This window comes from Alligator mississippiensis, chromosome 11 (assembly GCF_030867095.1).
Source record: "Alligator mississippiensis isolate rAllMis1 chromosome 11, rAllMis1, whole genome shotgun sequence".
Lineage (NCBI taxonomy): Eukaryota > Metazoa > Chordata > Crocodylia > Alligatoridae > Alligator > Alligator mississippiensis.
In genome coordinates, this window is record NC_081834.1 from 71,618,268 (window position 1) to 71,639,105 (window position 20,838).

General features: G+C 43.9%; 1 long non-coding RNA gene across 1 annotated transcript; it reads right to left on the minus strand.

Moving 5' to 3' along the window:
- Positions 1–5,488: 5,488 nt before the first annotated feature.
- Positions 5,489–12,183, minus strand: LOC132243943 (uncharacterized). Its single transcript, XR_009455496.1, has 3 exons — positions 12,130–12,183; positions 9,857–9,949; positions 5,489–6,345 (listed from the first exon to the last, which is right to left on the minus strand). It is a non-coding gene; the product is annotated as an uncharacterized LOC132243943 (long non-coding RNA).
- Positions 12,184–20,838: the final 8,655 nt, after the last annotated feature.

Genomic DNA, 20,838 nt, shown 5'->3' on the forward strand with positions numbered 1-20,838 from the left:
TTTCTCTTCTGCTGCCTTCTTCTGGTGACACAACATGAGACTGTAGACCCTGTTGGTCTAAGCATGGCAAATTCTGGCCAGGTACAGTCTGAGGGTGCCTGCAGATGTACACAGAATAATTGACTCAATTAAGTCTGCTAAAGCATGCTAATTAGTTTATCACGCTTTAATTAAAGCACCCCCAGCACCATTTTGAAGTATGGGGGAGGGTGCTTTCATTAGAGCAGCTCTCAAATTAAAGCACCTCCCCTCCTCCCCCAGACGATGTGTAAAGATACCCTAAGTGATAAGAAACCAGTCTGAAATCAAGAAGAGAAGTTCATTGCACATAGACTGGTCTAAAAATGGTGGAGCCTGGTCTAAGATAGACCTGAATTGATGTGCTCTCAAACTTAATCAATTTAGGTTAGACCAGTGAATCTAACTTCTGTACCAGATCCCCTATCAGTTCAAGTTAGGTCACTGTCCATTGGAATCCCATGCTCCATTGTGGGTCCTGCTAGCCCCTCCTCGCAGGGAGGTGCAGTAGCACTTGCCCCACTCTTGACTCCTTCCAGAGTCCTGCCTCCTGTCTCTGCTCAGCTCTCATCTGCAGGCAGGCAGCAGAAGTGAGGAAGGGAGGCATCTATTTTTCTGTGCACAAGCCCCAGCACCGTGGCACCAGCATCCCTAAGCTATGCTTCCACGCTGCATGAAGCACCCCGCGATGTACACACAGACCTGACATGAACCTCTGGGCTCAAGTGCAGCCCCATGGAGCCTGACTGGGCTGCGGGACATGGACAAGCACGCCTCCTCCAAATGCCTGCCTGCAGCTGATAGATGACATGGAATCGGGAGAAGGCTTGCTGACCCATGCCCAGCAGCCAGGTTGGGCTGCTTGGGGCTTTTCCTGGGCTCTGTGTAAGGTCTGTGTGTACATCGTGGGGTGCAGAGGCATGGTCCAGGGATGCAGGTGCTCAGGAAAAGAGATGCCCTCCTTGCCCACTCCTGCTGCCTGCTTGCAGCTGACAGATGCCTATGGCTGGAAGATGAAGTGGTGGGGTGGCCTGGGCATTCGGCTATCTCCAGCAGCACAGGGAACCCTGGGAGGTGTGCAAGAGTACTCCCCAGCCTCCTGGCCTTGGCCAGTGCATAAAATCATAGAAACACAGACCCAGAAAGGACCATCATCAAGATCAAGTCCGGTCCCCTGCGATGGGCAGAAAGTTATTGGGCTCAGATGAGCTCAACAAGGTACCTGTCCAGCCTCACCTTGAACACCTCCAAGGAGGCTGACTGCACCACCTCTGCTGGGAGTGTGTTCCAGATTCTGGTGACCCTTACAGAGAAGAAGTCTTTCTTATGTCCAACTTGCATTTACCCTCTATTAGCTCATGCCCATTGGTCCTCGTCCTCCCTGGAGTTGAATAGTTGCTCTCCTAGTTCTTGCTGCTCCCTGCTGACGTACTTGTAGGCAGCTATCAAGTCACCTCTCAGCTGTCTCTTACTCAGACTGAGCAAGCCTCAGTTTCTGGAGTCTCTCTTCATAGGGCCTTCCCTCCACACCCTTAGCCAGACAGGTGGCCCTTCTTTGTACCCTCTTGAGCTTATCCACAGTCTTCTTGAAGTGTGGTGCCCAGAACTGGATGCATGACTCCAGCTGAGGCTTCACCCACACCAAATAGAGAGGGAGGAGCACCTCCCTGGATCTGTTGGTCACACATTGGCTGATGCATGCCAGCATTTTATTTGCCCTTCTGGCAGCCTCATCACCCCCCTGCCCCAGGCAAAAGTGTGCTTTATTTGTTGCTAATCTAATCTATGCTATTTTGAAAACCATGCATCTTAGATTGAGTCTGCCTCAGGCTTTTTGAATGTCTGTACCTAGCCCCTGTTTTTATATTTTCAGTTGCAATGCTTTTCCTCCCTTGAATTTGGCAGCTCAAGTTTCAATGCAGCAGAATATAAGTAAAAGGCATTAGCTTATGAATCTCTCTGCAACCGTTCCACCTCCCTATAACAAAAACCCAAACAAAAAAACTTGGCAACAGAACAACACTAGATCTTGTCAGCTGGTGTGACACTAGCAACCCTCTCCCCATTCGTCAACCCCATGGCTCAGCGAAAAGCTTGTGTCAGCAGGTTGTATCTATGTGCCATAGCCAACAAAAAGGCCAGGTAGCAGCATGTGATTAGTAAAGATCAATAACACCTGCGCTTTATAAAAAGAGGCTACCCTACAGGTTCCCTTTTGGCCAAGTGGAATTAAAAGCACTGCATTTTCACAAACCTCTGCTAGAAGAAAATGTTGAGACCATGCTGCATAACTAAACCTAATCAACTGTCTCAATAAGCGCAGAGGATAGTAAGCCTTGTCTTGCAGTGATGGCTTATTCATTGGACAGCGCATCTGCTAAACACTTACAAGGGGTGTAGCCATGGTGGTTTAAGGACGTGGGCAGACAAGGTTCTTTGGGTGAATCTGCTATCTTGTATTACACTTACAAGCACCCAGATGGCCTTTTGTTTTCAAAATCAGCCTTTCCCTATATTTATAAACAGATGTTCAATACAGATTCACGGGAGTAATTGCACTGATATAGGGTAAAAACCCCACCCTTTGCAGAAGACTGGCCCCATAGATAAATAAGCTGATGCATCTTTCATCTTTGACCCTTTTGAGAATCTGCCCGATGTATGCCCAAAAAAGTGAACTGCGGAGAGCATTTAGCAGCAAATCATCAATGTCCGTCTGTATTTCCAATGGGCTGCATTACGGCCTATGAGCTCAAGTTCTTTTGTTATCTTAGAGAAATGATTTCCTTTGCTATTCTGAAAAGCTCTGAACATCCTGAAGAAATAAGAGGTATTACATCTTCATCGTAATGTTGTTGCGTGATGACGGTGGTGTTTTAGTAGCATTTATGAACCCCAATCACTTACCAAGACCCAAATTAGCAAGATACGGAATAGAGGCCAAACCAAAATGTTTGACCTAAAGAGCTTATTATCCACGTATGTGACAAGAGATAACAGGTGGATAATGGAGGACAGATTGAGGAGCCCAAGGAAATGATAAGACAGTGATGGTGAAGCAATCTATCTGTCAGTGTGCTTACATGAACATCATCACCGGACTGTCTAAACACCATCTAATGCATCACGCACCATTGCTACCCTGGTGAGATAAGGAAGTATTCGAATCATTTTATGGATAGGGAAATGAATCACAAGGCACATTAAAGATATTATTTATAACTATATGGGGTTCTAAAATCTTTTCCAGACATCTACTATTACTGAAACTGCTTATCATTTGCATTATAGTATTGCTTAGAGTCCCCTCAAAAAGATCAGGGCTCCATTCTGCTGAGGACTGCACATAAATAATGGGCAGAGTGTATATTTGATATGAAGATTTCACCAGCACTTAAATCAGTGCTTACAAGGCTGTTTGAGGGCTGCCTAACTTGAGACCAAAAGAGTAAGTTGGGGTGAAATGCTGTGGTTTTGATTTTCTCATTATGACTTCCAGGGAACTTCTTCCAGGACACATTTTTCAGCTAATGCACACGCCAATGTGTTTTTTGTTGAATAAATGGAGCCCAGTGTAACATAATTCAATTTTTACTGGAGAGAATCTCACATCATATAATTAACTCCTATTATATGATGGTCACAATAATAAGATACTTTCCATTTCAGCAGCAGCTAAGGAAGATATTAAACAGAAGCTACTACAGTTAGACATTTTTAAATTAATAGGTGCAGGTAACCTGCACATAAGCATTTTTTAAAAGCTGGTCAAGAAGCTCTCCAGACTCTTAATGATGTTCTTTTTTCCCAATAACTCCTGTTACACCTGGCCTACTTGCAAAGGAAGGTACGGAAATCAATGTTGTGGCAAAGTTTAAAACAGTCAAATGGGATGAACCTGTCAGTTTGGATTTTACGCTAGGCAAAGTAAGGGAACAGCTGATAGGAAACCTGATTACTTAAGAACTAAAGGGGTGTAATAATAACATACATGCCCATTAACCCTGATTTCTAGAAAACAAGTCTTTAGAAAACAAGATCATGGGGCGGGATTGCGGGGCACTGATCGCACAGGGAGAGGGAAGAGCTGCAATTTGCTCCCTGCACACCCCGGCCTGCAGAACCAGCATCCTTTGCAGGGACATAAAGGCAGCAGATTATGGATCTGCTCCACACTCGCCTGCAATGAGGCTGTGGGTAGGCAGGGCCAGGGTTGGGATCATGGGCCAGCAACAGGGCAGGGCTAGGGCCCTGCAGTCCCAACCCTGCCTGCCCATCTCACTCCTGGACGCCACTCCCCACTGTCTCATGGCCCTATTCCAGCTGAGCACAGAGCAGAGCCATGATCTGCTTCCTGCACACTCCTGTGGTACACACCCCTGTGATGCACACCGGGTCTCCAGGCAAGGGTGTGCGGAGAGCAGATTGTGGCTTTGCCCCTGGCTCCAGCCCCACGCTTTTGCCGCTCCACAATCCTAGGGTCTCCACGGAGATCAGCTGGGACCCGACATGAGCAGAGTACATGGACAAGTGGACAGGATGGGGACGCACAGGGAGTTTTGTTGAGCTGCTGTGCAATGGGGACAGGGTGAAGGGGGTGGGGTGCTGACCCAGCTCACATCAGCTCAACAAAACTCCTTATACGGCCCACAAGGCCAAATAATTGCCTCCCCCTGAGATAGTCTCTTCCCCCTTTCTCTCATTCCCATAGACCCCAATGCTGCAAAAACTTAATCACGTGCTTAACTTACTGCATTCTGGGTATCTCCACTAATGCAGAGTCTATGCAGAACTTCCCTTATGTACCTTCAGTCCAGGGGGTGTCTTTCACCATGCAAACTTCTCGCACACCTTTGGCCTTTAACAGCAACAAAAGGATGAAAACCCCATAATGACCAAAGTGGTGGTAACTGTTAAGATATGAGAAAGACATAGGCAATCACTGAAGATCATACTGAGAATACCAGGAGATCAAGGCACTGATCCAGCAAAGCATGTCAGCATGTGTTTAATTTCTAGATCTCCACGGGCCCCAGATCCAGTCCCATTTTCCCTGGCAAAACTCCCAGCAAAGAAGCCTCCTGCAGTGCTTAAAGATGCACCAAGTTCCATTAGCTGATTTACAATAAGGGAAGATACTCAGAGCAGCCTCAATCTCAATGTCATTATGTGCATGCAACCGTCTGATCCCACTGAGTATCTATTTGAATGCTGGCATATTTGACTCCTTGTGTTTATAGGAGTTACCCCACCACACGTGATCACATCGTGTTGCCATCAGGCCCTCCACTTGGATGTAGTTTATTATCATAGCCCAGATGGGGAAAGAGGGGCGGAAAGCAGGGGCTCTGCTGAGAGATGACGGCGAGTTGAAAGGATCAAAGGATAAACAAAGGAGTTAACCCGTTCAGAGATAATAGGGTTTATAAAAGCCATGCCAGTTAATGGGATAAGAATCCATACCCTCTGTTGAGACTATACTTATCACTATTCAGTTTGATTCATTGTTCCACAATTTGATAGCCTAGTTGCTTTTAAAGTTTTGTTGTTGAAAAGCAGCTACTCTAATGTCACTGACTGAATTTCCAGAAATGTTTTCTGCCATAGGCTTTTGTGTCTTTCTAGAAGTGATGTCAACTTGGTGTCTGTTCAGTCTTTCATACAGGGACTGTCTCTTGCCTTCTGTCTGATCCCAAGAGATTTAACTGTTGTATCCAAAAATCACAGAGGGAGTAAGTGTATACAGATTTTTTTAATAGTGATCGCCAAAAAATGGTACTCTTTTTCCTAGACTAAGGATTTCAACTTTTGCCAATACATTCTAACATCTGAAAAATGTAAGGCCAAAAAAATTTGGAAAAATGGCTTGCGGGTATTTTCTTCTCTTGACAATGAACAAAAAACATTTTTGACCAATGAAAACACTTTCCATGAGAATTTTAGTTTAATCCAAAACCTAGCTTTCTCTTTGAAAGGCTTTTTTTTAGAGTATTTTCAGCTAGCCTGATCCATGATCAGCTGCTTTAACTACAAGTTTATTTTTTCCACACTTGAACCTTGGATAACTATGCCTGAATGCTTTCACGTGGCAATCACTTCTGCTAGCAGAAAGCAGAACATTATAACAGTCAGAAGGTAGATCAAAGATACCACAGAGACCTTCTGAGAAGATATATGCATGCATTCCAATTCAAACTTAGGTTTTGCTATACTAATTGTTCTCATTATGGTAACACCATAATTGCTGCCATTTTTTACATAATCCTGCAGTTCTTGTTGTTGTTATTTTTTAATCACATCCATATTAGTGATGGGACTAGGGCAAATCTGTGGGCAACAGGAAAACAAATGTAAAGTAAATGTGCACTTCTATAGAAATCTTTTAAAGCCAAAATCAAAATGATATGCTCTATTATTTACATCCAACGTTCCAAATCCATATTTCATGCAACTTCCAATTACTCTTCTAACACAGTATTTATTAATTTAAAAGCAGTGACTTTTTTATCATCAATTTTGACTAAAACAGATGGCGAGCAGAGTTGTCATTCCCAATAACAGATTAACTCTTTGCAGGCTTCTCATTCTTTTGAGGTTGTTTAGAGATTTCCTATTAGGCCTGTGCGAATAGGGAAATATTCAATTCAGATTCAGCCAGTTTGGATGCCAGAGTTTCAATTCAGATATCTGAATTGTTTTTCCAGTTCGATTCAGCCGCATTGCTAAGGAAGATCCAGACACGATTTGGAGATTCGGCCATAGAATATAATGGGGAACCAATGAAGTAGCTATAACTTCGTTGTCCTCTGCCTAATTTAGATGAAACCTGCTGAGATGGTAGCCTCTTCTGAGACCATGATGTGTGCTAAGTTTCAAGGTGATAGGTGTAGGCATTTGTGGGAAACTGCTTCTCAAATTCCTGAAAGCAAAGCTCAAGTCATTTGTGTGTGTTAAGCCACAGTGGGGTGAAAACTGCAGGGATGGTAGCTCTTGCTTAGGCCACAAAGCCTGCCAAGTTTCAAGGAGATCGGTGCAGGGGAAGATAGGCTCTGGGGCCCTGCACCTCTGGCCACAGGCAGGCAAAACTCGTGACATGGGTGCTGTCTCCCAGTCTCTCAGTCCTGATCCTCAACAGGAATTTACAACCCACTTTTCACAGACAGACCTATGAGCTTCACTTCACCAACCTCCTAGATATAGAAACGCATGGACTCAGTATAGACGCTGGATTTATGACACGCTACAACCTGCCTGACATCCGACTCCCCAGGTACCTCCTCACTTTTACCTGCTACATACCCCTTCCCCCTACCCCAGCCTCTCTCTCAACCCCAACACCTCCATTTCCATTCTCACTGACTGCCTTTCTTGCCTGCATTGCGTGCCAGCCTCTGGCTTCTTTACTATGCCTTCTGGCCAGGAAGAGCAGGCGCGTGCGCGCGCACACACACACACACACACACACACACACACACACACACACACACACACACACACACCCCAACTAGATGCTTCCTCAGTCTGATGAAGGGTTTTTAAACCCAAAAGCTTGCAAAGAACAATTTCTCCAACTCCTCAGGTGGTCTAATAATAGATATCACATTGACCCTAAGAACCTTCTCTGGGCTACGTCCGTACACTGACACGGCTACAACCAGACCCCTTCACACACACAAGTAACACAAGTTTTGCTTTCAACAGTTTGAGGTGCAGGTTCACAGAAACCCCGTGCACCTCTGCCTGAAACCTGGCAGGCCTCATGCCTGCACGAGGAGGGATGTACGTGGCAGGACAGGGCAGCTATGAAATTGCCTGCTCTCAGAGCTGGAGGCGGCAGTTTAGTTTCTTATCCATGAGCAGGGGAAGAACATCTCCCTGCTAAGCTCCTGAGCCAGGAGAACTTGGAGGCATAAGGGCTGGGACTATATGGGGAGAAGGAGGCCCCTCATCATCCTCGCAACACCTAAAACTGCATGCACGGCAGCCCTAGGAAGTGCCAGGACTGCGAACATCTCTGGTGAAAGGCGGGTAGGAGCAGGAGGCACCTGATATCCTCCAGCCACCGCACAGTCCTGGCTGTGGAAAGCTCCGACCTGTAAGATCTCGGAGAAGCCTGAGGCTTACTGGTTGCAGTGCAGTTGTGAGGGTGAGGACAGAGGTTACCAGCCCTGCATTTTTCACGCCGCTGTGCCTGAACACACACACACACACACACACACACACACAACGCTACATGTCACCAGTTTTTCTTGTCAGCACCTTGAGGTGCAGTTTCCCCAGAAACCTCTACACCTACCTCCTTGAAACCTGGAAGGCCTCATGCCCTCAGAAAGGGCTACCATCCCTGCTGTTTTCATCCAAATCTGACAAAAAAAATGACCAAGTTACAGGTATTTCAGTGATTCCCTATTATAGTCTATGGCCAAATCTGTGAATCTGCACTGAATCGTCCAAAACTGATTTGGCTGAATCGATTTGGAACAGTAATCTGAATCAAATCACTGTCCTCCGAATTGGCGGAATCCAAATCGAATACATCCTTGTTTGCACAGGCCTACTCCCCAGTTGTATTTTTCTTTTGGCCTCTGTTTATAGCATTAGCTGTTCGCAAGTGTTTACAGGGAACATTATTCGTATCACAGCTTGTGTTAACTTTGCAGTGGGGGGTATTTTTTTCTCCATCATTTCCACAGAGAGGAAATTTGTGATCTAAAAGTAAAGTAGCAGGGTCCTTGCTCGATTCTTCCGCCCTTTATTTACATGCAGGAGTACTTCAAACTGCAAATGTTCTTACTCATTTTAATGGGACTGCTCGTTGAGTAAGGAACTACCAAGCGTTGAGGTGGAAGAACAGAAACAGCCTGTTAGGCCCAGGGCAAATTGGTCCAGCCACATTTTTAAAGGTGAGAAACTGCTGAAAGGGATTTGAGTGTTACATTAAATCATACTTATGAATTGGGGATATATTTTGATCATGAGCATCCAGAGCTCAAGAAGAAGTCCTCCCTCCTGCTCCCATGTGCGTCTTTACATCTAAATAGATAAGCAAGAAATGACCCAACCCTTCACCTTTAATTCCCTGTGAATAAAAAGCAGTGATTTACAGCCTCACAGGATTTAGAAGCATCCTTAACTACTACTGAGCTGATGAAAACAAAGAAAAACATTTAGAAAAGTCAAAATGCCCAAGCTATTTTTGGTCAAAAAAGTTAAGGTTTTTTTTAAAAAAAACCTTAAAAAATGACCAATTTCATCCAACTCCAACTTGAGCAGCACACATTCCTTTGTCAAAACTAACCCAACAGTGCACACAATACCACCTAGAACAGTTTTGAATGACATTTTGTGTAACAGTAAGGTGCTCTAGTGACTCGGTTTGGATCCTGTAGACCTCCTGACACAAAAGTTCCTCTGCTAGAATCCAGTGACACAGGATTGGACAGCAGATGACTTTGCAGTTTCCAACATCTGATCCAGTGCCTATTGCAAAGGCTCTAGCTAACTGGAATAGGCACTGGTTTGTTCCCCAAATGAATACTGACATCATCTTACCTTTCCACTGCTTTCCAAGTGAGGCTTAAAAAATGCAGCACTGGAAGTGCAGTTCCCCTTGTTCCCCCACCGTAAAAAAATGGGAGGGTTTCACCAGGATAACCCTCTATAATTACAGCATGTAGCAGTGTTGAAACACATGAATTGTGTTGATAGATTGTCACTTCAATTAGTTCACTGGTTGATTTTGCATAATTACAATAGTTTCTCACTTGATCATTTTCTCTAGTTTGCAGTCTGAATTATATAAATTAGATTGATTAAAAGAGGTGCTTGCTTTGCGTACCTTGTGGCAAAATATACCAATGGTGCTCTGTCCTTGGGCTGCTTAAACCTTTGGCCATGTTGTGTATTATCCTCTGCAGATGCATTTCTCTGTCTGGGTGAGAAAGAGAAAGCATTGATGAAATGAAAAGTATCCTTCCCTGAGTGCTTGCTAGCATTTTGCTTAGGCTGAATTTTAGAGCTGGCAATTCTTAAAAAAAAAAAAAAAAAAGGCTGATTCTGATGTTGTTTTATAGTAGTTAGGACTTCTGTGTTTTCTACGCAGCTCTGTCACCAAAACCATAGAAAAGTATACTCAACTTCTCTGCATCTCAGTTAACTCACATATGAAATAATTCACATTTATTGAGCATCATGTTGATGCTTTCACTGAAGGATAAACAAGTGGTTCAAACTCACAAAAATAATACTTATGACTAATAATGTACTCAAACAGAATTCTCAACAGTGTTGCTAGGTGGCTCAAGGCCATCACTGCAAAATACTACAGCAAATAAATAATAACATCTGTGTGTAATTAAGGGGACACATTGTCACAGCCTGAAAAGCAGGAGCCACAGGCTAGTCAAAGCTTAATTCTCTGTGGGCATGCACATAGTATGGGCATTCAAATCACTGACAAATGAGCTTGCAACACTACAATATCAAAACAGTAGCATGATGTACTCCATTTGATGTGACTTTAAAAAATAGACAAAGTACTCGTCAGAGAATCTGGACTCCAGAATGTACCGCTGGATTCCAGGTACATGCCAGGATTAGCCAGACTGGTTAATGCTCTAAAGCAAGAAGGTGTTTAGTATCCTTAATCATTTTCATTACACAAAAAAACCTCAGCACTAAGCACATATAATGGCTTTTGTCACCTATCACATAGATGTCCAGTCTCTATGCTTTATATGTAACAGAACATAGATTCTGCCCATTGTAAGAAGTAATGGAAGCACTTCGATTGATACAGTTTTGCAAAACCTCTTTGTCACAAGTGAGTTTGCCAGCAAGCCCTATAGAAAGGGGATCCACAGCTATGCAGAAGGAACACAGGGAGGAACCATGCCCCAGACAGACACTACTACATACTTACCTCCCTAATGATGGAAAGCAGAAGCCTGACACAACTAAATACCTCTCTTGACTCACCTAAGGGAATAGATAGCAATCTGCTAGTATCCCATATTAACTTAATTAAACCTAGGAGCTTGGCAGAACTTCTGCTTCATGGGAAATAAACAGTTGCAAAATTATTATTTTTTTGTTCCTAACTGGAAGAGAAAATTGAAATTCAACCTTTTCCAGAAAAAAAAATATTGGGGGGAGGAAATCACAAACAGGAAAGAAAGCAATGATTATTTTGAGATCCCCAAACAGTCATTCTAAATATTGCCTTATACTGTTTGAAAAAAAAAGAAAGGCCTTTTGTTTTCAAATACATTTTTCTTTTGGAAAACAGAAGTGTTCCTTCTTTACAATGTTTTGAAAGGGACTTCTTCAATTTTTCTAAACAAAAAAAAAAATGTATCAAAAGCAAGATCCTGCAGCAGAAAATTAAAAATTTATATTAATGGACATTTTTGACAGAAAAACTCTGTAAAAAATGTTAAATGCTGTATTTAATTTGCAGGATACACATTCGATAGTAGTAATTGTTATGGGAAGACAACAGATTCTGTTAGCACTGGATGACATTTTATTCTTCACAAGTAAGTCATTTTATGCAGAAATAAGTTAAGTGCTTAGTAGAGAAACACTTCCAAAGAAAAAAAAAAACAACACACCTTATGAACTTCTTTAAAAGTTTACTGTAAAAATGATGCAAAAACAAAAATAACTAAAAATTAGCAGTAGAAGACTGCCATATATAAAAGTTTGCTATATGCTTCAACATTAGCAAGTCTTATGGACTGATTTCCTTCTTAAAAGTGAGCCTGATTCTCCTTTCACTTAAAAGGGCACAAATTAGGAAAAAAATTACACTGAAAATGAGTGAGTTGCATCGGCATGAATGAGTGCAAATCAAACACTGGGTGCCTTTCAAAAGAACCCAAAACTTTGAGGCTGAAAAGACTCTTGCTTCACTCAGAACAGAAAATAGGAGAGGGGCAGAAACTGGTTAGAAAACAAAATGAAGCTTAAGTGATGTGGTAGGTCTCTCAGGACTGAATCATTGCTTCACAGACAGACTCATCAGAAAGAAAAAAAAAATCCACACAGCCCTCTGTGCTGTGAATTAGGTTTTATTTCACTAGGCTTACATTACCTGCCCGGGATACCTACCAAGGGGCACGTAGCCCACTCATGAGTCTTTTGGATTTGTTCACAGGGTCACAGGTGCCAGGAAAAGAGGCTTTTATTAACAGCACCTGGAATAGCATAGCAACTGTCTGCTCATTAGCAATCAGGCACATCTTCAACACAAGCGTGTGTTTTTTGTATTATTGCTGTGTGCTGCTTTACATCTCAAGGCCTCCCTTTAATTGGCATCTGTGAAGATTCAAATCCAGAGTTTTTATTTTGGTTTGGTTTTGGTTTTCAAGCTGGCTGGCACTGAAACCGCCTCCTGGCTTTGATGTATATTTGCTACACAAAGCATTTTCAACCCCACCAAAAATGGTACAGAAGAAACCTGGGCTTGATCCTGACCATGACCTTACATTGAATAAACTAATTAAATGGTAAGAAATGATCTGTGCTACAGGGTTCATGCTTTTTATTAAGAGAAAGTTCCTTTTCTCTCTGCCAGACAGGTGTAGGTTTTGCTTTGGGAGGTCTGAAAATATTGGGTCATGGCAATGAACCAGGCCCTAGAGTGGCAGTGGCATAATTCAACTCCTTATTTTGAGCTACACTCAAATAGACCAGTTGAGACTCTGACCCTATGAGTTGAAAATGCATTTAGGATGTTTATCATCATTGTTTGTATTTTTATATTGCAAGTAAAATTGTCAGAAGTGCCCAAAGTTAGTTAGCAACTCAAACACCACTTGAAGAAAACACAATGAACAAAGAAGTCTCCACCTCCCCAAAAAAACAAACCTAGCAATGAAGCACCAAAGTCACTTCAGCATTTCTAACCTTCTCATTTGCAGTTTCACATTAATAATTTTCCTGTTAACAAAATGCTTTTGGCATCCAAGCTGCACACTTCTGAAGAGAGCTCCTGATAAGAAGCTGCATTTTTCAAGCAGAATCTGTACCCTCAGTCTTTACGCCCACAATTACAGATCATCTATTTATGTCATGGGCATTCAAAGTTCTTTAGAAGGATCTGGTATCTTTTATTAGACCAACTTAAATAGTTGGAAAAAAAAATTCCCCAAAATATTCAAGTTGTTCTAATAAAAGATATCAGATTAATCCAAAGCACCTTGTCTGCCTGTTTCCTTAGACCCACAGGGCTACAACCTAAACCCCTATTAATGCCATGTAGTTGTCAGGCTTGTAGTTAGCAGACAAGGACCTTGGCTACCCAAGGGTGGATGTTTGCTTATATCTTCTTGTCTGTTGAGGGGCTGTCACCAAATATTCTTTCTGATAGTCAGAGAAGAGCAACTGTAGACATTTCCCAAACTAGCCATCTCATCCTAAATTTTACAAACAGGCTTATACCCACTCAGCAAAATGCCCCACTGCCCAAACTATTTCATCTCAACACTATTAGGCAGTGTTTTCCCCAAAAAGAGAGAGATATGAAAAAAACAAACCCAAAAGTTAAAAAAAAAAAAAAAGACCAAACATGCAGCAACCCACACCCCATTTGGCAGCCTTTAATCAAGCCAAAACAAGTCTCAGCTGCGGTGGTTTCAGTTCCAAGGCTCTGCTTTAACCCTTTCCTTTCCTCCTAGGGACAGGATCCTTTAGGGCCATGGCAGTGCCAGCATCCCCAATAGAAAATAAGCAACACAAACTGTTCTCCAGGGAAAGTGGATGAACAGAAAGCAAGACCAGAAATACCGTGGTGTGAAGGGACGTTCTGGAATCACAGATGCACAGCAGAGGCTCGCATGCTGTGTGTTCACAAAACACACACACAACACCCCCCTCCTTCTGTTTGCAAACGCACAAAACATTTTGGAAAACAGGCAGGGACCCTGATTAGGCCTTTGTCTAGGAACAGCGTTGTTTCTAAATATTGCACGTTGTTTTGAAGCAATACTGGGGATGCACTTATGAAACAAACTGATTTTGGGGCAGCATCTGTTGGGGATAATAGCTTTATTATAATAAAATAACCTTGGGGTCTTCTAGATTTACGTCCTTCCAATTCAGCAGATATATTTTGTTCACAAAATAAGAGAAGTTACATAAAAGAGGGAGATGAAGTTACTGACATACTGCAAGACAATGTCTGTTAGCAGGGGGCTGTAAGACCTGCTTTCAGGTGGCTTGTATTTGCTGCTCTACATTTTCAAAAATGATAAGCAGTTCTTCTTCGTATTTACTTATGGAGCTGGGTATTCATATCATAGGAACTCAAGCTCAGGAGCAGGGCAAACACCTTGCCAACGTGCTTCCCACAGGTCTGCCAAAAACCCTAACTGAATCACATACTCTTTGAAAGGACTCAGTGTCTTAACTGAGTATCAGGCTTTAACCTTCTTTTTTGACAGACCATCTGCAAACACTTCTTTAGCCTGATGAAGGTATTTATACCTGAAAGCTGGCAAAGAAGATTTTTTTCCAACTATTTAAGTTGGTCTGATAAAAGATATCAGATTCACCCAAAGAACCTTGTCTGTCTATGCCCTTAGACCAATACAGCTACCAGCTGCACCCCTGAGGCTTTCACCTTGGCGGTTATTGTCCGAGTACTGAGGAAGACATCACTGTGCAACATGGGGGGTGTCACTGGGGCCTTGATGGTCCTAGAAATGTATGAGGCGAGAAGGGGTAGGAGAGCTGTGACATCTGCAGCTGGACCAAGTGTACAGTTGGGAGAGATGTTGGACAAGGTTTCCATGGCCTTCTCCAAATCTGGGTTCAGTATGAAGAGGGGCACTTTGGACCTGAAAGCTTGGCCATTGGGCCCCAAGTACACAACAAAGGAAAGGAAAAGTATCCCTAATAGCAATAATACTAATAATACTAATAACAACAGATGCTAAACTATACTGTGTTTACACAATCCTGCATAACTTAGAGTCATGGGCTTTCTGAAAGTTTGTACCACACAGGATTTGAAGTGCCATTCACTGAGGTGCCAAAGCCTGGTTGTGAGACATTGCGGCATTCAGTGAATGCCCCCCACATCATACTAGGGACACTAGCACTCCCCTGTCCCCTAGGGCTCCTGTGAGAATCAATGCACCGCAAGTTATGGGCATGGGGGAGATGGAGCTGAGAGCCGGCTACAGGAGAAGAGCGGGACAGTGCAAGCCCAAGAGCCCCTGTCCTGCCTGCACCTGAGGCAGGGCCCTATTTGAGTCCCTAGCCAGAGCTGGCTTGGGGAAAGCTCTGGGGTAAGAGCCCCGCACTGGCTCTGTGCAAGGCAGTAGCTCAGGGGACAGGAGCAGGGACGCTACCTTTTGCAGGAGCTTGAATGCAAGCAAGCAGCTCCTGGTGCAGGCAAGAAGGAGGCAGCATCCACGAAGACAGCACAACCAGTGTTGCCAGGTGTACAATAATTGTCATATATGCATGGTAATTTCCACCCTTGTATGATGTACCAGCAATACTAGTAAAAGTGTTCAAAATGTATGATAATTTGTGAGGCAGCTCATTAGGGCAGCATATGCAAAACCCAAGTCACCCTCAGGAAGTCTTAACAGGCTTTTGGGTTTGCTGTTAACACTTTCTTGTGACTGCTTGCCTCAAAATAAAGTAATGCTTCAAATCTGAGGACCCAGTTGTCACCCACTCACTGTCAATATATAGTAAATAGGAAACAGGCTTATTTGTATATTTATTTGCATATTTTTAGTGTACAATATTTTTTTAACAAAGATGATAATTTTGAACTTCTAATATGATCATTTTTATATTTAAGATATGGCAACGCTAATCCCAGCAGGGGCTGGAGGCTGTGCAATGCCCAGTGTGGGGGCACTGTGCTTTCAGGGCACGGCTTTGGCACCAGCAGTGACTGGGGTGGGGTGGGGGACATCAAAAGCAGCTGGAGGAGAAGAGGGACTGTAGGGCTGCAGACACCTAAACACATCCTATCTGGTGCCTCCAAGAGGCAGGCAGGATAATACTGTAAGGAAAGATGGACTGAGGAGTCTCTCCATGCCCTTTATTCCTCTGTGAACAAGGTGGGGAGGCTAATTACACATTCTGCCTCTGTGGCTCTGTAGAAATGAAAATGCTAATTGGTTTACTTGAAGTTTGATTGAAAATTAATAGGACTTCATTAGAGATTTGTTGAATGGGACCAAAGTTAACATTACATTTGATTCCAGTCAGGCTCAAAATCAAGAGCAGGGAATTTGAAGACAGTGGCTCGATGCTTTTTCAAATGCAGGGGATACATACTTGTCTGTTGGTATCACCGCAAAGATGGCTCCTTGCTTTAAAAAAAACAGGGTGGGGGCAGGTTTGGGTGAATGGCAGAGCAGGGCGGCTCAGAGCAACACTCCAAGAAGCATATGACCTTTTTTTTTCTTCCGATGTCTTTGTAATGCAAAGTGATAGACTGGATACCTGTCACTCCCTGAGTGAAGGGCACTTTTTACCCCATTGCCGGGAGTCTGTTTCTATCTCAGAGCACTTAAATTGTGTCAAACAGGCCTGTGCTTCCCTGAGCTAGGAATAAACGGTCACTAGCAACCCCATCAGAAACCTACAGTTCTTTGGATCATTTCATAACAGTGAATCAGCCACAGTAAGTGTTCATCAGCTCATCTAAGAGCATCCCTGAGGGGGGCCCTGCAAGGTCTGAAGCTAGGGCTGGAACTGGGGGGACGGGGGGACAAGTGTACCCTTGCTCCCCCCCAGCAGGGCTGGGTTTCCATGAGGACTGGCCCCAGCAGCCCTGGCAGTACCAGCGGTGCCAGCCTCTTCCTGGTCGGGGGGGGGGCTGAGGGGGACCTGTGATGAGCGGGTGGTGGCAGCGGCACTGGAAGGAGTGGCTATTGGGAATTCTGGGGTGGCTATAGCCCCGGCAAGCCCATCCCCAGTGCTTCCCCTGCTGGCAGGGCTTGGAGCTGCTCTGGGGCTGGGATGGGATCTTGCAGCAGTGACAGCCAGGGCAGAGCCGTGATCTGCAGCCTGCGTGTCCTGGGCAGGGGTGTGCAGGCAGTGGCCCATGGCTCTGGGCTATGCTGTCACCACCACAGCATCCCAGCCCAGCCCTGCAGCAGCTCCCCCATCCTGCCACGCGCCATGCCAGCACCACGGAGGCCAGTCTCCACAGAAACCTCGCCCTCCTGCTATCACAGCACAGCTGCTGCTGGGGTCTCCGTGGAAACTGGCCCCAACCACACAGGCAGGGGCTGCTGGGAAATGGAGTCTGGCCACCGGACAGATCCACTATTTTGCCCACCCCTTATTTAAGGTCTAGGAAGCTCTGATTCAGAGGCTGTACCCCTAACTCCCATGCTCAATAGCTAGTGATGCACCTTTCCTCCCAGCATGTGTCCAATCCCTTTCTGAATCTAGCTGAACTGTCAGGTGCCACCACATCTGGTGGCAATGAGACGCACACTTTAATTGAATGCTATGCCAAAAAGAACTTACTACCTCGGCGTTTCATTTTATGACCCGTAGTTTTTGTACTGTGAGAGAGCGTAAATACTGCATCCCTGTTTACTCTCTCTTCCCCATTTAGTATTTTGTAAACTTTTATTATACCCCCCTCAAGCATTGCTTTTCTCTGTTGTTTTGTATCAAACAATGTTCTAGCAGTCTTGAAACTTCTTTAATGCCAACCACTGATGACCTGTTGTAACCAACACAGTTCAAAATGAAATGTCCTTAAAAAAACAAACAAAAACCAAAATTTTCCTTTAAACAATTTAAAAGGTTTTTCCAAGTAAAATTGTCAGCCTTTGTCCACAGGGCATGTGTGTGCATGCATGGTTGTTAAAAATGGTATTTTGTGATTATATGTCTGACAAAAATACTTCCAACTAGTTCTTCCTGCAACTCTGGAATCTCACTTAAAGCAGGAGTTTCTACTTAAGCTGAAGAGCTAGGTACCTTATTGAAGGAAGAACCACACACACATCTTAAATCACTGAAAGAGGAAGTAATACTATGATGTACTGTTTGGATGATGCTCCGTAAAGAACAGTGCAAGACTGGGGGCCTTCATCATCTATCATTGTTTTGGGACCAGGAGATACTAGGTCATTTAAAAGAATCAAGGGTTCCTGCTTTATCTTGGTCCTGCTAGGTTCCTGCTTTATCAAGGGTTTCCTGCTTTATCTTGGTCGGTGTGGCAGGAGGTATAGTCTTGTCTGGATCCTGGCTTGGGGTTTTCTGCCTACACACACAGGGGCTAGATTATGTGTTTAAACTCTGTCTGCTTGGGCCACAAGAAAGGCTGGACAAAGGAGGGCAAGCACAAGCCTGAGGAAGCGAATACAGCTTTCTGTGTTTGAGGTTTGTTGTACAGCCAGATTTGGGGATTCCTCTAGGCAAGGATATTGCTCACTCCTTGCTTCTATGAAGGTCAGCAAAGCAGGGCTTGGTATACTTTTTAAAATGTAATTTTAGGTTAATAAAGGCAAGAGTACACTACACTTGACTTTAGAGCAGCATACTCTTCTACCATCAGAAACATCTCTGAGATGCTCCAAATTTTGGATTATTGGGCTCAAGATCCTTTTCAGATATGCTGTCCAGTGCTGAAGAGAGAACATTATAACCCGTCACTCTCCTTGCTCCGTTATTAGAAAATGCTGCTGATGGGAAGCAACCATGCTTGCTCCTCACTAAAAAGTTGTTCATGATGATACTGTGACTTCTAACCTGTTCTGCAGCTCTGAAGACTGCTAAGTACGCGGCTAAGTGCTAAAACAGTACAAGGTTCAGTGGTATTTTCTATCTGTTTTACCTGAAAGTCAGTGAAGGTCAAAGACTAACTCTTGCAGCTCGAAGCTGCTGGTTTTCAAATGACCCATGCCCAAGGTGAAGGTCGGCTGTAGGTTACTAATGGTTGTGTGAAATTTAGTTTTGCCTAACCATGCATTAACATTAGCCAGGCTAAATACCACAGTGCATTAATACACTAGGCTTAAAAAACAAACAAACAACCGATGCATAGGAAGAATGGGTGATGCATTCAGAAGTCTTCTTGACATTAGCACCCCCTTTTATTTCTGCAATAATTATTTAATTGCATTTTATTTCTAACATTTTCCCCCCACTTCATTTACCTGTTTCCAAATAAAGTTAGTGCTGATGAAAAGAAGTGCTAGGTGGTTTGACCATCCTGGAATCCTCTGAGCACAGAAACAGAGAAAGTATCAATGGGAGATGCTTGCTCTGCCCATCCAAAACACCTATAGAAACTATTTGTATTACAGAAAAAAAAAAAAAATCTGTGGTAGGCTTCTGCTTCTTGCTTATGGCTTCGGAAAGTCCACTTCTCCATTTATTTAAGAGTAGATACATAAATATAAATATTACTGCAATCTTTCAGACTGTTTGGAAGGGTTGGTGGAAAACCTTTGTCTTGGCAGCGTTCAGGGACAGGCCAAGTCTCTTATACAAAGTGTTGAAGAGCTCTAAGGTCGCTTGCACATCCTGTGCAGAGTGAGCCATCATGCAGCAAGCAGACGCAAACTTCAGGTCGTGGATGTCCTTGGTGGTGAGTTTCATTTATGCCCAGAAGTGCCCAAGATGAAAAACCTTCCCATCCAGTCGATACTGGATACGGACGCCAGATGGTAGATCATCTTGGATGAGGTGGATGATGATGGTCAGGTAGATGGTAAATAAAGTGGAGATGATCACACAACTTTGTTTGACCCTGGTCTCGATGTGGAAGGCATCAGGTTCAGATCTGAGTGAGTGGAAGATCTGAGTGGACTGAACACATGGATCCCTACCTCATCATTCATTCATTCTCCTTCCTTTTATTACTACTAGCAGTCATAGAAACAGACACCCCTTAATCCTGAAAAACATGAATTTTTAAGACTTAAGGGCAGTGTTGCATTTGTAAGGAACAGTTTTTAACTTGGAAGATTAGAGGATGTTTCAGGTGGCTGCCCACATGGAAATTAAAACTCCCCTAATGACTTTCCAAGTGCTTCCTGTCTTGAACTGCTTTTCAGTAAAACACACCTAAGACATCTAAACTCTTGCTCAGCACATAATCATCTCTCTGTCTACTGTCAGCCAGGTACTGGTTTCTAACTCCTTACTATGAAGTGTAATAATCAGGTGGGCTGCAGCACAGGCAGTCAGGCTTTTACCAGACAGAGAATCAGTGATCAAAAAAAAGCTGGAGATAGAAACCAGGAGGCCTGAGGCGAGCAGAAAAGAAATCTGAGGACCGGCTTTGTAATCAACCAAACAAGGGAAGATTTTTCATAGATTTCATAGACATTAGGGCTGGAAGGGACATCGGAAGATCATCGAGTCCACCCCCCGCCCAAAGGGCAGGACGTCAGCTGGGGTCATAGGATCCCAGCAAGATAAGCATCCAGTTTCATCTTGAAGGTGTTCAATGAAGGCGCTTGAACAACCTCCGGCGGCAGGCTGTTCCAGACCTTGGGGGCTCGGACAGTAAAGAAATTCTTCCTTATGTCCAGCCTGAAACGATCTTGTAGTAGTTTGTGACCATTCGTCCTCGTCATCCCTTGGGGCGCTCTGGTGAACAAACGTTCCCCCAAATACTGGTGGTCAACCCTGATAAACTTGTAGGTGGCCATCAGATCACCCTTGAGCCTCCGCTTTTCCAGGCTAAAGAGCCCCAGGGCTCTCAGCCTGTCATCGTAGGGTCTGCTTCCCTGACCCCTGATCATGCGCGTGGCTGTTCTCTGGACTCTCTCAAGCTTCTCCACATCCTTTTTGAATTGTGGAGCCCAAAACTGGATG